The sequence below is a fragment of the Pinus tabuliformis genome, chromosome 5_2 (genome assembly GCF_031772625.1).
Source record: "Pinus tabuliformis cultivar Carrire ecotype Pingquan chromosome 5_2, CPIR1, whole genome shotgun sequence".
NCBI lineage: Eukaryota > Viridiplantae > Streptophyta > Pinopsida > Pinales > Pinaceae > Pinus > Pinus tabuliformis.
Window position 1 is genome coordinate 822,873,697 of NC_142306.1, and position 14,896 is coordinate 822,888,592.

A 14,896-nucleotide genomic window follows, 5' to 3' on the forward strand; every position below is an offset into this window, starting at 1 on the left:
AATTATGTGATACATTATAATGAGAATATAATCTAGTAACTTTACATTTATGTAATTTCCATTAGAATGGAATAAAATGAAATAAAATAATTAATTCAATTCTCCTTGATCATGGTTGAAGGTTTGAGTAAATTATTGCGTGTGTAGACATCAACCAAGATTTTAGTTAATGAGCTTAAGAGACAGTCAAATGCAAATTTGATTCAACCTAAGTTTTCAATTCATAGCTTAAAATAGTTCATTGTAATTACTGGGAATTTGAATTCATATTTTTGTTAAAAAAATGGTTGTAGTGGGTATTATCCTTTTATTCGATGAATCTATAGCTTTCATAAAGCAACGTGTAATTATTTGAAAAAAAAGTCATAATTTATAAATGTTCAAATTTTGTTATATTTTTTCTCATGGAATTTCCAAATTGATCATTCCATTCACAAAATAATTCGTGCTAAAAAATCACGTGGCTGAGACCACAAACGCAAAAAAAAAAAAAAAAAATATTGATAATTTTTTTGTGAGATTTAGGTCTAGAAACATACATCCAACTTCTATTGATTCTTATAAATGTGGGTGAAAGTGAAAGGCATGATCATGTGCTTTATTTAACCCTTTGCTTTCATTGTTTAATTTAGAAATAACAAATTTATTTTTTTCCAAGCCGTTCATGGTTTTTAAAGACATTATATTGTATATGAAGAAAGGGTGTAACGATTTTGGCATAGATAAAGAAATATATTTATATAATTTTAAAGAGAATTTGTCCTAAGATAAAAAGAATCTAAGTTTCCTCGGGAACAAAATCAAATATATATAAATACAATTCATTAATTTATTTATTGATACATAAGTAAAAAATAGAAAATAATAACTAAAATATTATACCCCTATTAGATTATGAGTTACTTTCATTTGAGGAAATGGTGGTCACTAGTATAACCCTTTCAATAAAAACATGGGCAAGAAAGATCTTTATCACTCAATAAAATAAGACTTTCAAACTTTTTTAAATAATACTTAACAAATAAATTTAATTATGATTAGTTAGATTTGATTAAATAAATGACTTATGTCGAGAGATAATCCAACATTCCACAATAAAAATAGAGAAATTGTTAGAACGTACAAGGAAACAAAAATTCGATAGATGTCAATGTCTATTGTTCTCCCAAGAATATGGGTGATATTGACTATTTTTTCTACCTCCCTATCCTCCCCTCCCAGTCCCTTAAGCATGACCCCTTCCATAAGGGACACCAACACGTGATGACTTATAACCACCATTAAACAAAACCATTGCCTGTACCTCCATAGCCACCAATCATCCGATTTTCATACCCACCAAACCCTTCGCCATAAGTCACAAGATGAATTCCATAACCACATGAAGGATCTTCTTCATAGTCTCCTTAGCTTCCAACCCCATAACCTCCATAAACGTTACCATATTCAGAACCTGCATACTTGTCATACCCTCTAGGAATACCATTGTATCCTCCTCTTGTGTTATACAAGTTACTGCCATTATCCACTCCTCCAAACCAACTATAACTATCCTTGCAGCCCCCAACTCCACTAGGAACATAGGGATGCCTATTACCAAACCCATAAATCGGAGCAGCGCTAGACAAGGGTTTCTTGGGTTTAGCATTCTTGATCTCCATCTGATTTCCACCTAGCTCAATCATTTTCCCTTGGGATATAATTTGTTAAACAACCTTGTCACTGTCAAAAGTGATAAAACCAATACCCGTAGAGTTCCCAATGATTCGATCCTGCACAACCTTATGTTCTGCAATTTTTTCCAAACTTTGCAAAGTAGTTCTTGAACTCATCATTAGTAATATATTTGGGTATACCACCCACAAATATCATTTTCGTCTTTGGGCCCTTCGACGTATACCCCTTGTAATGATTATTTTAATTTCCACTATTTTTCGATCGTGGATGTGCTCATCCTCTATAAACTTATCCACAATAGAGGGGTTAGAAAATGTTACAAAATCAAATCCCCGAGGTTTCTCATTGAGATGGTATTTCATTATAAGCGAGTCTGTTAATTCCACATACTTCTTAATTCCCCACGGTGTTTATGCAGCAAGATCTGGGTGAGAAGAGGGAAAATTGGATGACTGCTTATAAGAATATGATCTCGTGTTTAAACCAGTTCATACCATTAAGGTTCATGGCCTCTATCAACTTGCATACAAAGCAAGAGATTCTCTTGGGAAATATCCTTCAGGTTGGGAGAAGGAAATAGAGATGTATAATCTTGAACATGTTCCCTAGTCCACATCTATAGTGCCATGGTATTCCAATATACAGAAATTTCTAGAGCACGACACCTTGCCCACACATTTATCAAATAAACAAAAAATGGAAATTCGCATGAAAGCTCTATCCTACTAGCTTGTTCATGGAGTGGTTTTTAGAAAGCACCACAATGGTGTCTTGCTAAAATACCTCGAGCCTTGAGATAAAAAGAAGGTTCTAAAAGCCTTACACGATGGACTCGAAGGTGGTGACTACACAATCGATACAATTCCACATAAAGTAATGAGGGCTGGTTATTCTTGGTAAACTTTATTTATAAATTCTCATGGCTTATGTCCACAAGTTCCCAACTTGTCAAATATGTGTTGGTTTAGATCATAATTCATCTACCCCACTACTAGTAGTAGCAGCAGAGGAACCATTGAAACAATCAGGTGTAGATGTTATCAAATAGATATTTCCACATTCATCAAAGGAACAATGATATATTTTAATATCGACAGATTATTTTACTTAGTGGACAGAAGCAATTCCCTCAAGGAAAGTTAATGACTAGGATGTCATCAACTCTTGAAGAAAAATATTATAACCAAGTTTGGTGTTTTGACATCTCTTGTCTTTGATAATGCGACTTATTTTTCATTATTGAAACTTTATAAATTCACATTAGAAATTGGGATTTATTAAAGCATGCATCTAATTATTTCTTAGAGGGAAATGGTTTGGTTGAATAAAAAAAACAAATCTTATCTACATAATCAAGAAAACCATTTTCTCTGAGCAACAAAACTGGCACAACACTTTGACAAACATGTTATGGATTGATTGTGTAACTCCTAATCCTTCCCTTAAAACCTCATCGCACTTTCTGGTTTAGGGTAAAGAAACTATCTTTCCCTCAAACCTATATCTCACAACCTTGCAACTCTCCCAAGAGTCCCAAGGTAGACCTTTTCCTCTGGTTCAGAGCATGATAGATACTTTACTCAAACTTGAGGAAGAAAGGATTAAAGCCAAAGAGATATTTCTCATCCATCAAAACCATGTTAAGCATTGGTTCAAAAGGAATTTTGCATGTGCTAACAGTTTCGATGTGGGTGACTTAGTATTAAAGTGGGACAAAGTGCATGAAGAGAAAGGAAAACACACAAAGTTCCAACATCTGTGATTCACTCTTTTACCATTCAAGAGAAGCTCGATCATTATACCTTCAAGCTGAAACCCTTAGACGAGAGGATTCACCCCCTTCCCATAAATGGTCTACATTCAAAGCATTATTTCGAATAGCAGCTCTAAGTTGTGCTTCTTATACATTTTTTACTTTTATTTTGTTTTCATCAATGTTAGTCATATGTGTGTCATGTTAGTCATGTCCTATCTTTTTTTTTTGTGTTAGTCATTGTACATAAATAAGACCTTGTGTGAAAAGTGCATGCCTCTAAAGGAATTTGTAGTGGAATGAAGAGAAATGTGGCAACCACAACACAATTTTGAATCCCAAAGCCTCAACCTTAATCCTTTGGGTATGCACCCTATGCCCTCCCTTAAGTCTCTCTCTCTCTTGAGCGCATGAGCGCATCCCAAGGCCCTGAAGCTCCTTCTCTTCATCCCTTAAGGCTTTCAAAGTTTTCCCTTGTGCCTGAAGCTATATTTTCTTCTTCCACATGGACTATTAAGGCATGGACAAAAAATATACATGAACATGTTAGAATAAGATATTTTTAGGATGATGGTTGCTTGTCATGAATGATTGTAGCTACATGTATTTTAGGAATAGCATGGGAAGCAGTCATGAAGAAGATTGGGCAAAGAAGGCAGGCAAAGGAAGCATCAAAGAACAAAGAATACATTGAATTATTGATGATTGAAGCACCTTGAAGAATACATAAGATGAAAGACCCTTTGGAGGGTGAAGACATCAATGACCGAAAGATGCATTCAAAACAAAGACACAGGTGTCATCGATGCCACCCATCAAAGAAAGTCCATGTCATTAGTCACTATGAGTCTCTTGTTGCTGCTATCAACACCATCCAAACTTTTACTCACACTTCAATTTTGGAGCCTAGTGAGGATTTTTTGACTTTTTTTCTCTATGGATACTCCATGATCGTTCGATTTTTTGCAAAGAATTGAAGTGCTTTTCCTAGTTTCAAACCGTCGAGTCATTTTCACACACATGCCTAGTCTTTGATGGGTTTATGAGAGCACTTGCTTTATGCTAGATTGAAAGAGAATAAAACCATCCATCAAGATAGTTCCTATATAATTTTCAACTCATGTCGATAGTCAATGCATGCTTTTATTGACAGTTCCCCTCACTTCGTTGCATTTATACTTCTATTTTGCTAAGTTTCCTCAATTATCGTCGTTTGTACATTTTTGCCTTCACAAGTGTCACTTTCACATTCATGGTTGTATATATTTATTGTTTTCACTTTGATAAGTGGCTTTTTCATGTTATCTTTACTCTAGCATGTGTGACTTTCAAGGTTGTTCTCATTTTGCAAGTGTCGTATTATGTTTTCCTCATGTCGTAGGTGTCTCTTTTGTGATTTTCACTCTTGCATGTATCATACCATTTCACATCATCAAAGTTAGTTGTGGCACACTCTTTCAAATTATATGGTCTTTCATATCATTAGAACATGTGCTAGACACATTCCTATAGCTAAGCACTCCTTTTTATCACATTCATCACAATTGTCGTAACTTGTGTTCTAAGTGTCATAATGTCTTGTTTCAAATGTCACACTTAGTCATAAGTGTCACTTTTTTCTCATCTCAAGGTGTGATTGTAATTCAAAATACTTGTGTATTATACTAGCTTGTATTGATGGTTTTATTTGTGTGGCCAAGTTTGAGCCAAGTCTAACTGTGTTTCCCTCTTTTAGTATCTGGATCCCACACTTAGCCATTTTAGAGCCCTCCTTGGTATGTTAGCATAATGCAAGTTGTGAAGCCTTTAGGCGTCTCATTGAGTGCAGATATTAACCTATCCATAGGCCTCAATGATGAAATCTTACTCCCAAATATTGGTGCAATAAACCCCTCTCAAGATTACCACAAATTAGTTGCACATTATGATCCTCCCAAGGGAATTCACTTGAACATTATTGCTTGTATTGACTCACTACACTGAATTTTTGTCACTTTTTCCCTGTATGACACATAGGGTAATCCTAGCTAGTAGTATGGACCTATATAAACATTTTTCCAAGGAAAAAGATGTAATGAAAAGATCCTCCTAGCATCCTAGTGTAGTCAAAACCCTCCTAAGAAAAGTGCTTCCATACCTATGGACTCCATCAATGAAAAGTGTGCTACAAGTGGTCAAGAACCCACTTTTGGGTAAAAATGTCCTAGCCTAGGGTTAAAACCACAATACAAAGAAACAATGACCCACTTTTGAACAAAAGTGTTCTCTCTCTGAAACCTCCTCTTCCTTTTAGTGCATGGCACACTCCCGAAGCCTGAAGCTTCACCCTTTCCCATTACCCAATGTGATATGAGGCTAAGATTGGCCTAATTATTCCTATAGATAACACGGTGTAGTAAGGAAGGCTTAAGGAATCCTCCTCCTATCTTTAACTAGTCAAACTGCACCCTCCTTGGTGTCTTGTTTCCCTTTAAACGCATAGCACAGTCTTGAAGGTTGAACCTTTCACCTTCTCATCTTCCCAACGCATTGATGCACGCTAATCCCTCCTTTATCTCTTCCTTTGAGAATGTGGCATAGTAGGTAAGGATGAAGCAGGCCTCCCCTCACCCTTGACTAGTCAAATTTCAATTTTAAGCTTCCCTCTATTTTCTTTGGAGCTCATGACACAACCTTGAAGCATGAAGCTTTCCACCTTGTCCCTTCGGCTTGCCTCACTCTATTGGACCAAGGAGAGCTCTTCCTCATAGTGCATGGAATAGTAAAATTGAACATTGGAACCCTCTTAAGCCACTGATGAGTTTCAATGCACCTTCTTAATCAAGCTTTCCTCTTTTAACCCTCTCATAGGACTATCAAAAGCAGATCATTCCATGGGCTAGTGTTAGGCCCCTATTATACTAGTGATTCCCCCATTACTATTGTCATTGTATCCCTTATTGTTATTATTGTAACCCTATATTCCCCATATTGTTATTAGAATGCCCCATAGAAACCCACTATTGTTATTTTTGTGCCCTTATGTTATTATTGTTATGTCGGCTTGATTATATTATGACCCCTTAGACTCCTATATATAGAAGGGAGGTTTAGTCATTTGTATCATCTAAGAATTTTTCATTTGTGTAATGTAAAGGAGGTTGCCCCCTTGAAGAGGCTGAATTCTAAGGCGTTGATCTATCTTTTCTATCTTTTGGTGAGTTGGTTTCCTAACATTTCTTATTAGAGCTTTGGATTCTAGGGTTTTGCTGCTCTAAATAGGTCATCATGGAATTTTCATGATAACTTTTTTTATGTAATGTTTCAGAAGCTACAAAAAAAACCCATTTGAGCCGAAATCATTCTTAATTTTGGGTCCAAATTTCAGAGCTTGTCTCACTACATTTGTGAAGATACGATCTACAGAAGTTAGGGTTTTTGTAGACTCTCGAATTACATTCCAAACAGGTGACCTAGGGAAAATCATCATAACTTTTGTTTTGAGCATCAGATTGAAATTTAGTAAGAAGCTTTAGAAAGAGGACGACCTGTAGTTGTCTATGTATCAGTTTCAGATACGAACGTTGAAACATTGACATGTGGCACATTGTTCAAGTTTGCTCTATTGGACTAGATTATAATGAGGTCATTGTGGGAGATTTGGCATAACACTTCCTTGGAGAATCCAATCTTGATCAAACTTGTGAGGTTAGAAAGAGGACTCAGAGGGCTACCATAGGACGTGATTTTAGATATTCAAGATCTGCAGTTACAGAGATACAACATATTCAATATCGATCTCTTACGAAGTGAAAAAAAAGGTGTGTAGTTTTTTTAAATTTTGCATAAGATTGGTTTCAAAAATTAGTTTGAAGGAATTCAAAGGGAATAGTGAAGAATTATTAGCGTTAATTAATGCCTTAAAGAAAGAAAATGGAAACACCTAGTAAGCAACCTCAAATCTCTAGCATGACTCGTGAAGAAAGGAAGAAATGCAACATCAAAATTACAAGACCAAGTACAACACATTTCATTCTCACTAAAGGTAAATGAAGCGAAGATGAATGGCATGGAAGCTAACATGAATGGCATGCAAGTGAATATGGAAGCTAAGATGGATGTCATGGAAGCTAAGATGAATGGCATGCATGATAAGATGGAAGAATTGAAGATAAATTTGAATAAGTTGCTACAAGAAATGGTTACTAATGGTGAAAGGGTAGTAAAGGAAACTCATGATGAGAACAAAAGAAATGTTAATCATGATTTCATAGTGTTGGGTCCCTATAATACTAGTGATTACCCCATTACTATTGTAGTTGTATCCCTTATTAATATTGTTTTGCCCCTATTGTCCCCATATTGTTATTACTGTGCCCCATAGAATCCCTCTATTGTTATTTTTCTGGCTTTATATTATTATTGTTAGGTTGGCTGGGTTATATTGTGACTCCTTAGACTCCTATATATAGAAAGGAGGTTTTGTAATTTGAATCATCCAAGAATTTCACATTTATGTAATGTAAAGGAGGTTTCCCCCTCCAAGAGGTTGAATTCTAAGGTGTGGATCTCTCTTTTCTATCTTTTTGTGAGCTAGTTTCATAACATTTGGTATCAGAGCTTTGGATTCTAAGGTTTCGCTGCTCCAAACAGGGCATCGTGGCATTTTTGCTATAACTATTTTTCTGCGATGTTTCAGAAGCTAAAAAAAAAAACCCATTTGAGAAGAAGTCACATTGAATCGCGGGTCCACATTTCAGAGCTTTTTACACTATATTTGCGGAGATATGTTCTGAGGAAGTTGCTCTTTTTGCAGACTTCTGAATTAAATTCCAAACAGGTGACCTGGGGAAAATCATCATAACGTTCTCTCTAAGCATCAGATTGAAATTTCGTAAGAAGGTAAAGAAAGAGGACAGACTACAGTTTCTTGTATATCTTTTTCAGATCCAAAGGTCAAAACAGTGACTCGTGGCATGTCATACAATTTCACTCTACTGACCTAGTCTATAATCAGGTCATCTTGGGAGATTGTGCATCACTCTTCCTTGGAGAATCCACCTTGGATCAAACTGGTGGCATTGGAAAGAGGACACAGAGGGCTACTATAGGTCACAATTTTAGAACTGGATTATCTGAAATTGCAGAGATACATCAGATTCAATATCAAGCTTCTACAAAGTGAAAAAAGGTGTGTAGTTTTTTTTAAATTTTTGCAGAAGCTTGGTTTGAAAAATTATTTTGAATCGGTAATTGATGCCCCGAGGAAAGAAAATGCAAACACCTAGTAAGAAACCTAAAAGCTCTATTATAGCTTATGAAGAAGAGGAAAAAATGGAACATGATATATCAAAATTACGAGACCAAGTGCAACAAGTGTCTCTTGCACAAAAAGCAACAGAATCTAAGATGGATGGTTTAAGGAAAGATGTAGAAGCTAAGATGGATGGTATAAAGAAAGGTGTAGAAGCTAATATGGATTGTTTAAAGAAAGGCGTAGAAGCTAAGATGGATGGCATGGAAGCTAAGATGAATGGCATGGATGCCAAAATTGATGGCATGGATGATAAGATGGAAGAGTTGAAGAAAAATATGAATAAGTTGCTACAAGAAATGGTCACTAATGGTGAAAGGGTAGTAAAGGAAAATCATGATGAGAACAAAAGAAATGTTAATCATGATTCCATAGACTCTAATGTTGGATCGAAGACCCACCATATTCCAAAAATCGATATGAGGAAGTTTGATGGCAAGGATCCTGCAACATGGATATTACAGATGGAGCAATTTTTCGATCTCAATAATGTGCAAAACACACAAAAGGTACGTATTGCAACTTTATATTTGGAACCAAATCAGTTTGTATGGTATCAATGGCTTTTCTCTCGTAAAAAAGTTATCACTTGGGCAATTTTTACGGAAGAATTGACAGCACATTATGAGGATACAAAAAGCAACACTTTTTTTAGCCAATTGATAAGTCTCAAACAAAAGGGTTCAATAATGGAGCACATTGAGGAGTTCCAAAAATTGAACATAAGGGTAAAAAATATTCCAGAGGAGCATAGGATTGATGTGTTCATAGGGACTTTAAAGGATAATATCCAACATGATGTTCGCCTTTGGGAACCTGATTCATTAGAGAAGGCATTCAGGTTAGCAAGAAAAATGGAAAGCAAAATTATGGCAACCAGGAAGCATACCACTCACAACTATAAAGATGGAAGTGTTGTTGCCCTTGTCTTCCACAACCTATAAGGTTGACACCACAACAATTGGAAGAAAAAAGAGCAAAAGGGCTTTGTTACAGTTGTGATAGCAAATACACTAAAGGTCATAAGTGTGCTGAGAAGAAATTATTCTACATAGATTGTGAAGAGGAAGAAGAAAAGGAGCAAGAAAGGTCAAAAGAAGAGGATATACTCCAGGAACAAAGCCTAGATAAAGAAGAAATGAATCCGACCATATCTTGTAATGCATTGGCTGGAATTACCACTCCTCAAACCATCAAGATAGAAGGAAAAATCAAGAAGAAAAAGGTAATAGTGTTGATTGATTCAGGAAGTACCCACAATTTTATTCATTGTAAGGTAGCAAAAGAATTGAATTGCTTCTTATATCCAGCACCAGAGTGTCAAGTGATGGTTGCAAATGGAGGAACAATAAATTGCTCTGGAAAGTGCCATAATATCAAGCTATCCATGGGAGAATATGTATTGACTAGCCCAATGCTTTCCATTCCAATGGGAGGTGTTGATGTTGTACTAGGAGTCCAATGGCTACAATCCTTGGGTACAATAGCTTTTAATTTTCAAGAACTTTTCATGAAATTTTCTGTGGAAGGAAAGGAAGTTGAATTAAGGGGTATTGCAGGGAAACCAGGAAAGATAATCAGCTCTAACGGTATGACAAAGCTTCTAAAAAAGGAACAAAGAGGTGTAATTGCACAATTATGTTCGCTAGATGTTTCCACATTGGAATCATCTATTTCTCCAAATCTCCAAAAAGTCTTGGACAATCATTCCAAGGTATTTGAGACTCCCAAAGGTCTCCCACCTATTCGTGATCATGATCATGCTATTCATCTGATTCCAGGAAGTGTTCCTCCAAACATCAGGCCGTACAGATATCCCTATGCCCAAAAGAGTGAAATTGAACGTATGGTTGCAGAAATGCTAGAGGCTGGTATAATTCAACCGAGTCAAAGTTCTTTCTCTGCTCCAGTAGTATTGGTGCACAAGAAGGATGGATCATGGCGCATGTGTCCAGATTATAGGGAGCTCAACAAGCTCACTATTAAAGATAAGTTTCCCATTCCTGTCATTGATGAATTACTGGATGAATTGCATGGATCAATTTACTTCACCAAGTTGGATCTTCGTTCAGGATATCATCAAATCAGAATGAAGACTGAAGACATTCTGAAAACAACATTTAGAACTCATGAGGGTCATTATGAATTTTTGGTCATGCCTTTTGGCCTTACCAATGCACCTTCAACATTTCAAGGTTTGATGAATTCCATTTTCAAACCATTCCTTAGAAAATTTGTGTTAGTATTTTTTGATGATATACTAATCTACAACAAGTCTTGGAAGGATCATGTTGAACATGTTGACAGGGTGCTACAACTATTGGAGGAGAAACAATTATATGCAAAAAGATCCAAATGTTTCTTTGGAGTAGAAGGGGTGGAATATCTGGGTCATATTGTATCTCATGAAGGAGTTAAGGTAGACCCTAGCAAAATTAAAGCCATTAAGGAATGGAAAATCCCCACATCCATAAAGCATCTGCGAGGATTTCTTGGGTTGACAGGGTATTATCGCAAGTTTGTTAAGAATTATGGGAGAATAGCAGCACCTCTAACAACATTATTGAAGAAAGATGCATTTTCATGGACTCTAGAAGCAACAAAGGCTTTCGAACATCTTAAAGAGGCAATGTGCCAAGCACCGGTCTTAGCTACACCAGACTTCACAAAAACCTTTATTGTGGAATGTGATGCTTCAGGAAATGGAATTGGTGTTGTTTTAATGCAAGATGAAAGACCCATTGCTTTTGAAAGTCGTCCAATCAAGGGAAAGTTTTTACAAAAAGCTATTTATGAGAAGGAAATGTTGGCAATACTCCATGCACTTAAGAAATGGCGACCCTACCTAATGGGAAGACACTTCAAGGTAAAAACGGATCATGATAGCCTTAAATACTTTTTAGAACAAAGATTATCCTCTGAAGAGCAACAAAAGTGGGTCACAAAGATGTTGGGTTATGACTTTGAAATCATCTACAAAAAAGGGAAGCAAAATGTGGTGGCAGATGCACTCTCAAGAAAGGATGAGGTTGTGGAGTGCGCCATTTCTATTATCCAACTAGATTGGATAAACGAAGCAAGGGAGGAATGGAAGAATGACGAAGAAGTGTGGGCACTTATTCGAAAGTTACAACAAGATTCCAGTACATCTGATACATTTAGCTGGCAAAATGATTCGTTATGGTACAAAGATCGCTTATACCTCTGTAAGAATTCCCAGCTAAAACAAAAGATTCTTATGGAATTGCACACTTCTCCCTTAGGAGGGCACTCAGGATTTTTAAAAACTTACCACAGGGTTAAGAAGGAATTTTTTTGGGATGGCCTTAAATCAGATATTCAAAAGTTTGTGGCGGAATGTTTGGTTTGCCAACAAAATAAAGTTGAAACAATTAAGACACCGGGTCTATTACAACCTTTATCCATTCCAAGCCAACGTTGGGAGGAGGTTTCAATGGATTTTATCACAGGTTTACCCAAGTCTGAGGGAAAGAGTGTCATCATGGTGGTAGTTGACAGACTTACCAAGTATGCACACTTTTGTGCATTATCACATCCATTTAAAGCCAGTACAGTTTCTACTGCATTTATGGAAACAATTCAAAAGCTACATGGAAACCCAAAGATTATTGTAAGTGACAGAGATCCCATTTTCACTGGAAATTTTTGGACAGAATTATTTTCTTGTCTTGGTACTCAGTTAGCTCATAGCTCATCTTATCATCCTCAATCTGATGGGCAAACTGAGATAGTAAACAAATGTTTGGAAGGATATCTTCGTTGCTTTGTATCTGATAAACAGACACAATGGGTCAAATGGTTGCCTCTGGCTGAATGGTGGTATAACACTTCCTTCCATACAACAACAAAAATGACCCCATTTATGGCACTTTATGGATATCAGCCACCATCCATCACATCATATTTAAGAGAAAATTCTAAGGTTCAAGCAGTGGAACATCACATCGAACATCAACAACAAGTCCTCCAACTCTTAAAGGATAACCTCGTGTTGGCACAAAATAGAATGAAACAACAGGCAGATCAACATCGCAGTGAAAGAAGTTTTGATGTAGGTGATTGGGTATTCCTACGGCTACAACCATATAAGAAAATGTCCCTCAAGCAAGCTAAGAAGGATAATAAATTATCACCAAAGTATTATGGTCCGTACAAGGTGTTGCAAAAGATTGGTACTATGGCATACAAATTGGAGCTTCCTGCAGCTTCTCGATTGCACCCAGTTTTCCATGTTTCATGTTTAAAGAAGGTTATAGGCGACAAGCTCCCAGTTCAAACAATATTGCCAGAACTTGATGAGGAAGGAAAAATTATATTGGAACTAGAAGCAGTCACAGAAACAAGAACTCGACAGCTACGAAATCGATCAATTTCAGAGTATCTTATCAAGTGGAAGAACTTATCCGCTGAAGATTCCACATGGGAGGATGAGAATTTTATACAGAAGCATCCATAACTACTCAAGCGTTGAGGACAACACTTTTTTGAAGGAGAGGGGCATGTTGGGTCCCTATAATACTAGTGATTACCCCATTACTATTGTAGTTGTATCCCTTATTAATATTGTTGTGCCCCTATTGTCCCCATATTGTTATTACTGTGCCCCATAGAATCCCTCTATTGTTATTTTTGTGGCTTTATATTATTATTTTTAGGTCGGCTAGGTTATATTGTGACTCCTTAGACTCCTATATATAGAAAGGAGGTTTTGTCATTTGAATCATCCAAGAATTGCTCATTTATGTAATGTAAAGGACGTTTCCTCCTCAAAGAGGCTGAATTCTAAGGCGTGGATCTCTCTTTTCTATCTTTTTGTGAGCTGGTTTCATAACACATAGACTCTAATGTTAGATTGAAGATCCACCATGTTCCAAAAATTGATATGAGGAAGTTTGATGGCAAGGATCCCGGAACATGGATACTACAGATGGAGCAATTTTTTGATCTCCATAATGTGCAAAACACACAAAAAGGTAAGCTTTGGAACTTTATATTTGGAACCAAATTAGTTTGTATGGTATCGATGGCCTTTCTCTCATAAAAAAAGTTATCACTTGGGCAATTTTTATGGAAGAAACGATAGCACATTATGAGGATACAAAAAGCAACACCTTTTTTAGCCAATTGATAAATCTCAAACAAAAGGGTTCAATGATGGAACACATTGAGGAATTCCAAAAATTGAACATAAGGGTAAAAGATATTCCAGAGGAGCATAGGATTGATGTGTTCATAGGGACATTAAAGGATAATATCCAAGATGAGGCTTGCCTTTGGGAACCTGATTCATTGGAGAAGGCATTCAAGTTAGCAAGAAAAATGGAAGCAAAATTACAGCAACCAGGAAGCCTACCACTCACAACTATAAATATGGAAGTGTTATTGCCCCTAGCCTTCGACAACCTACAAGGCTAACACCACAAAAATTGGAAGAAAAAAGAACAAAAGGGCTTTCTTATAGTTGTGATAGAAAATACACTAAAGGTCATAAGTGTGCTGAGAAGAAATTATTCTACATATATTGTGAAGAGGTGGAAGAAAAGGAACAAGAAATGTCAAAAGAATAGGATATACTACAGGAACAAACACTAGATAATGAAGAAATGAATCCAACGATATCTTGTAATGCATTGGATGGAATTACCACTCCTCAAACTATCAAGATAGAAGGACATATTCAGAAGAAAAAGGTAATAGTGTTGATTGATTCGGGAAGTACCCATAAATCTATTCATTGTAAGATAGCAAAGGAATTGAATTACTTCCTATATCTAGTGCTAGAGTGTCAAGTGATGGTTGCAAGTGGAGGAACCATAAATTGCTTTGGAAAGTGACATAATATCAAGCTATCCATGGGCGAATATTTATTGAATAGCCCAATGCTTTCCATTCCCATGGGTGGTGCTGATGTTGTACTAGGAGTCCAATGGTTACAATCCTTGTGTATAATAACTTTTAATTTTCAAGAACCTTTCATGATTTTTTTTTGCAGAAGGAAAGAAAGTTGAATTAAGGGGTATTACAGGGAAACTGGGAAAGATAATCAAATCTAATGGTATGACAAAGCTTCTAAAAAAGGAACAACGAGGTGTAATTGCATAGTTATGTTCACTAGAGGTTCCCACATCAAAATCATCTATTTCTACAGATCT

The 14,896-nt window shown here is 36.3% G+C and overlaps 1 pseudogene; it reads right to left on the reverse strand.

The window, feature by feature from the left end:
- Positions 1–1,147: 1,147 nt before the first annotated feature.
- The window catches only part of LOC149161832 (heterogeneous nuclear ribonucleoprotein 1-like), a 42,251-nt pseudogene continuing 28,502 nt past the window's right edge, over positions 1,148–14,896 (reverse strand).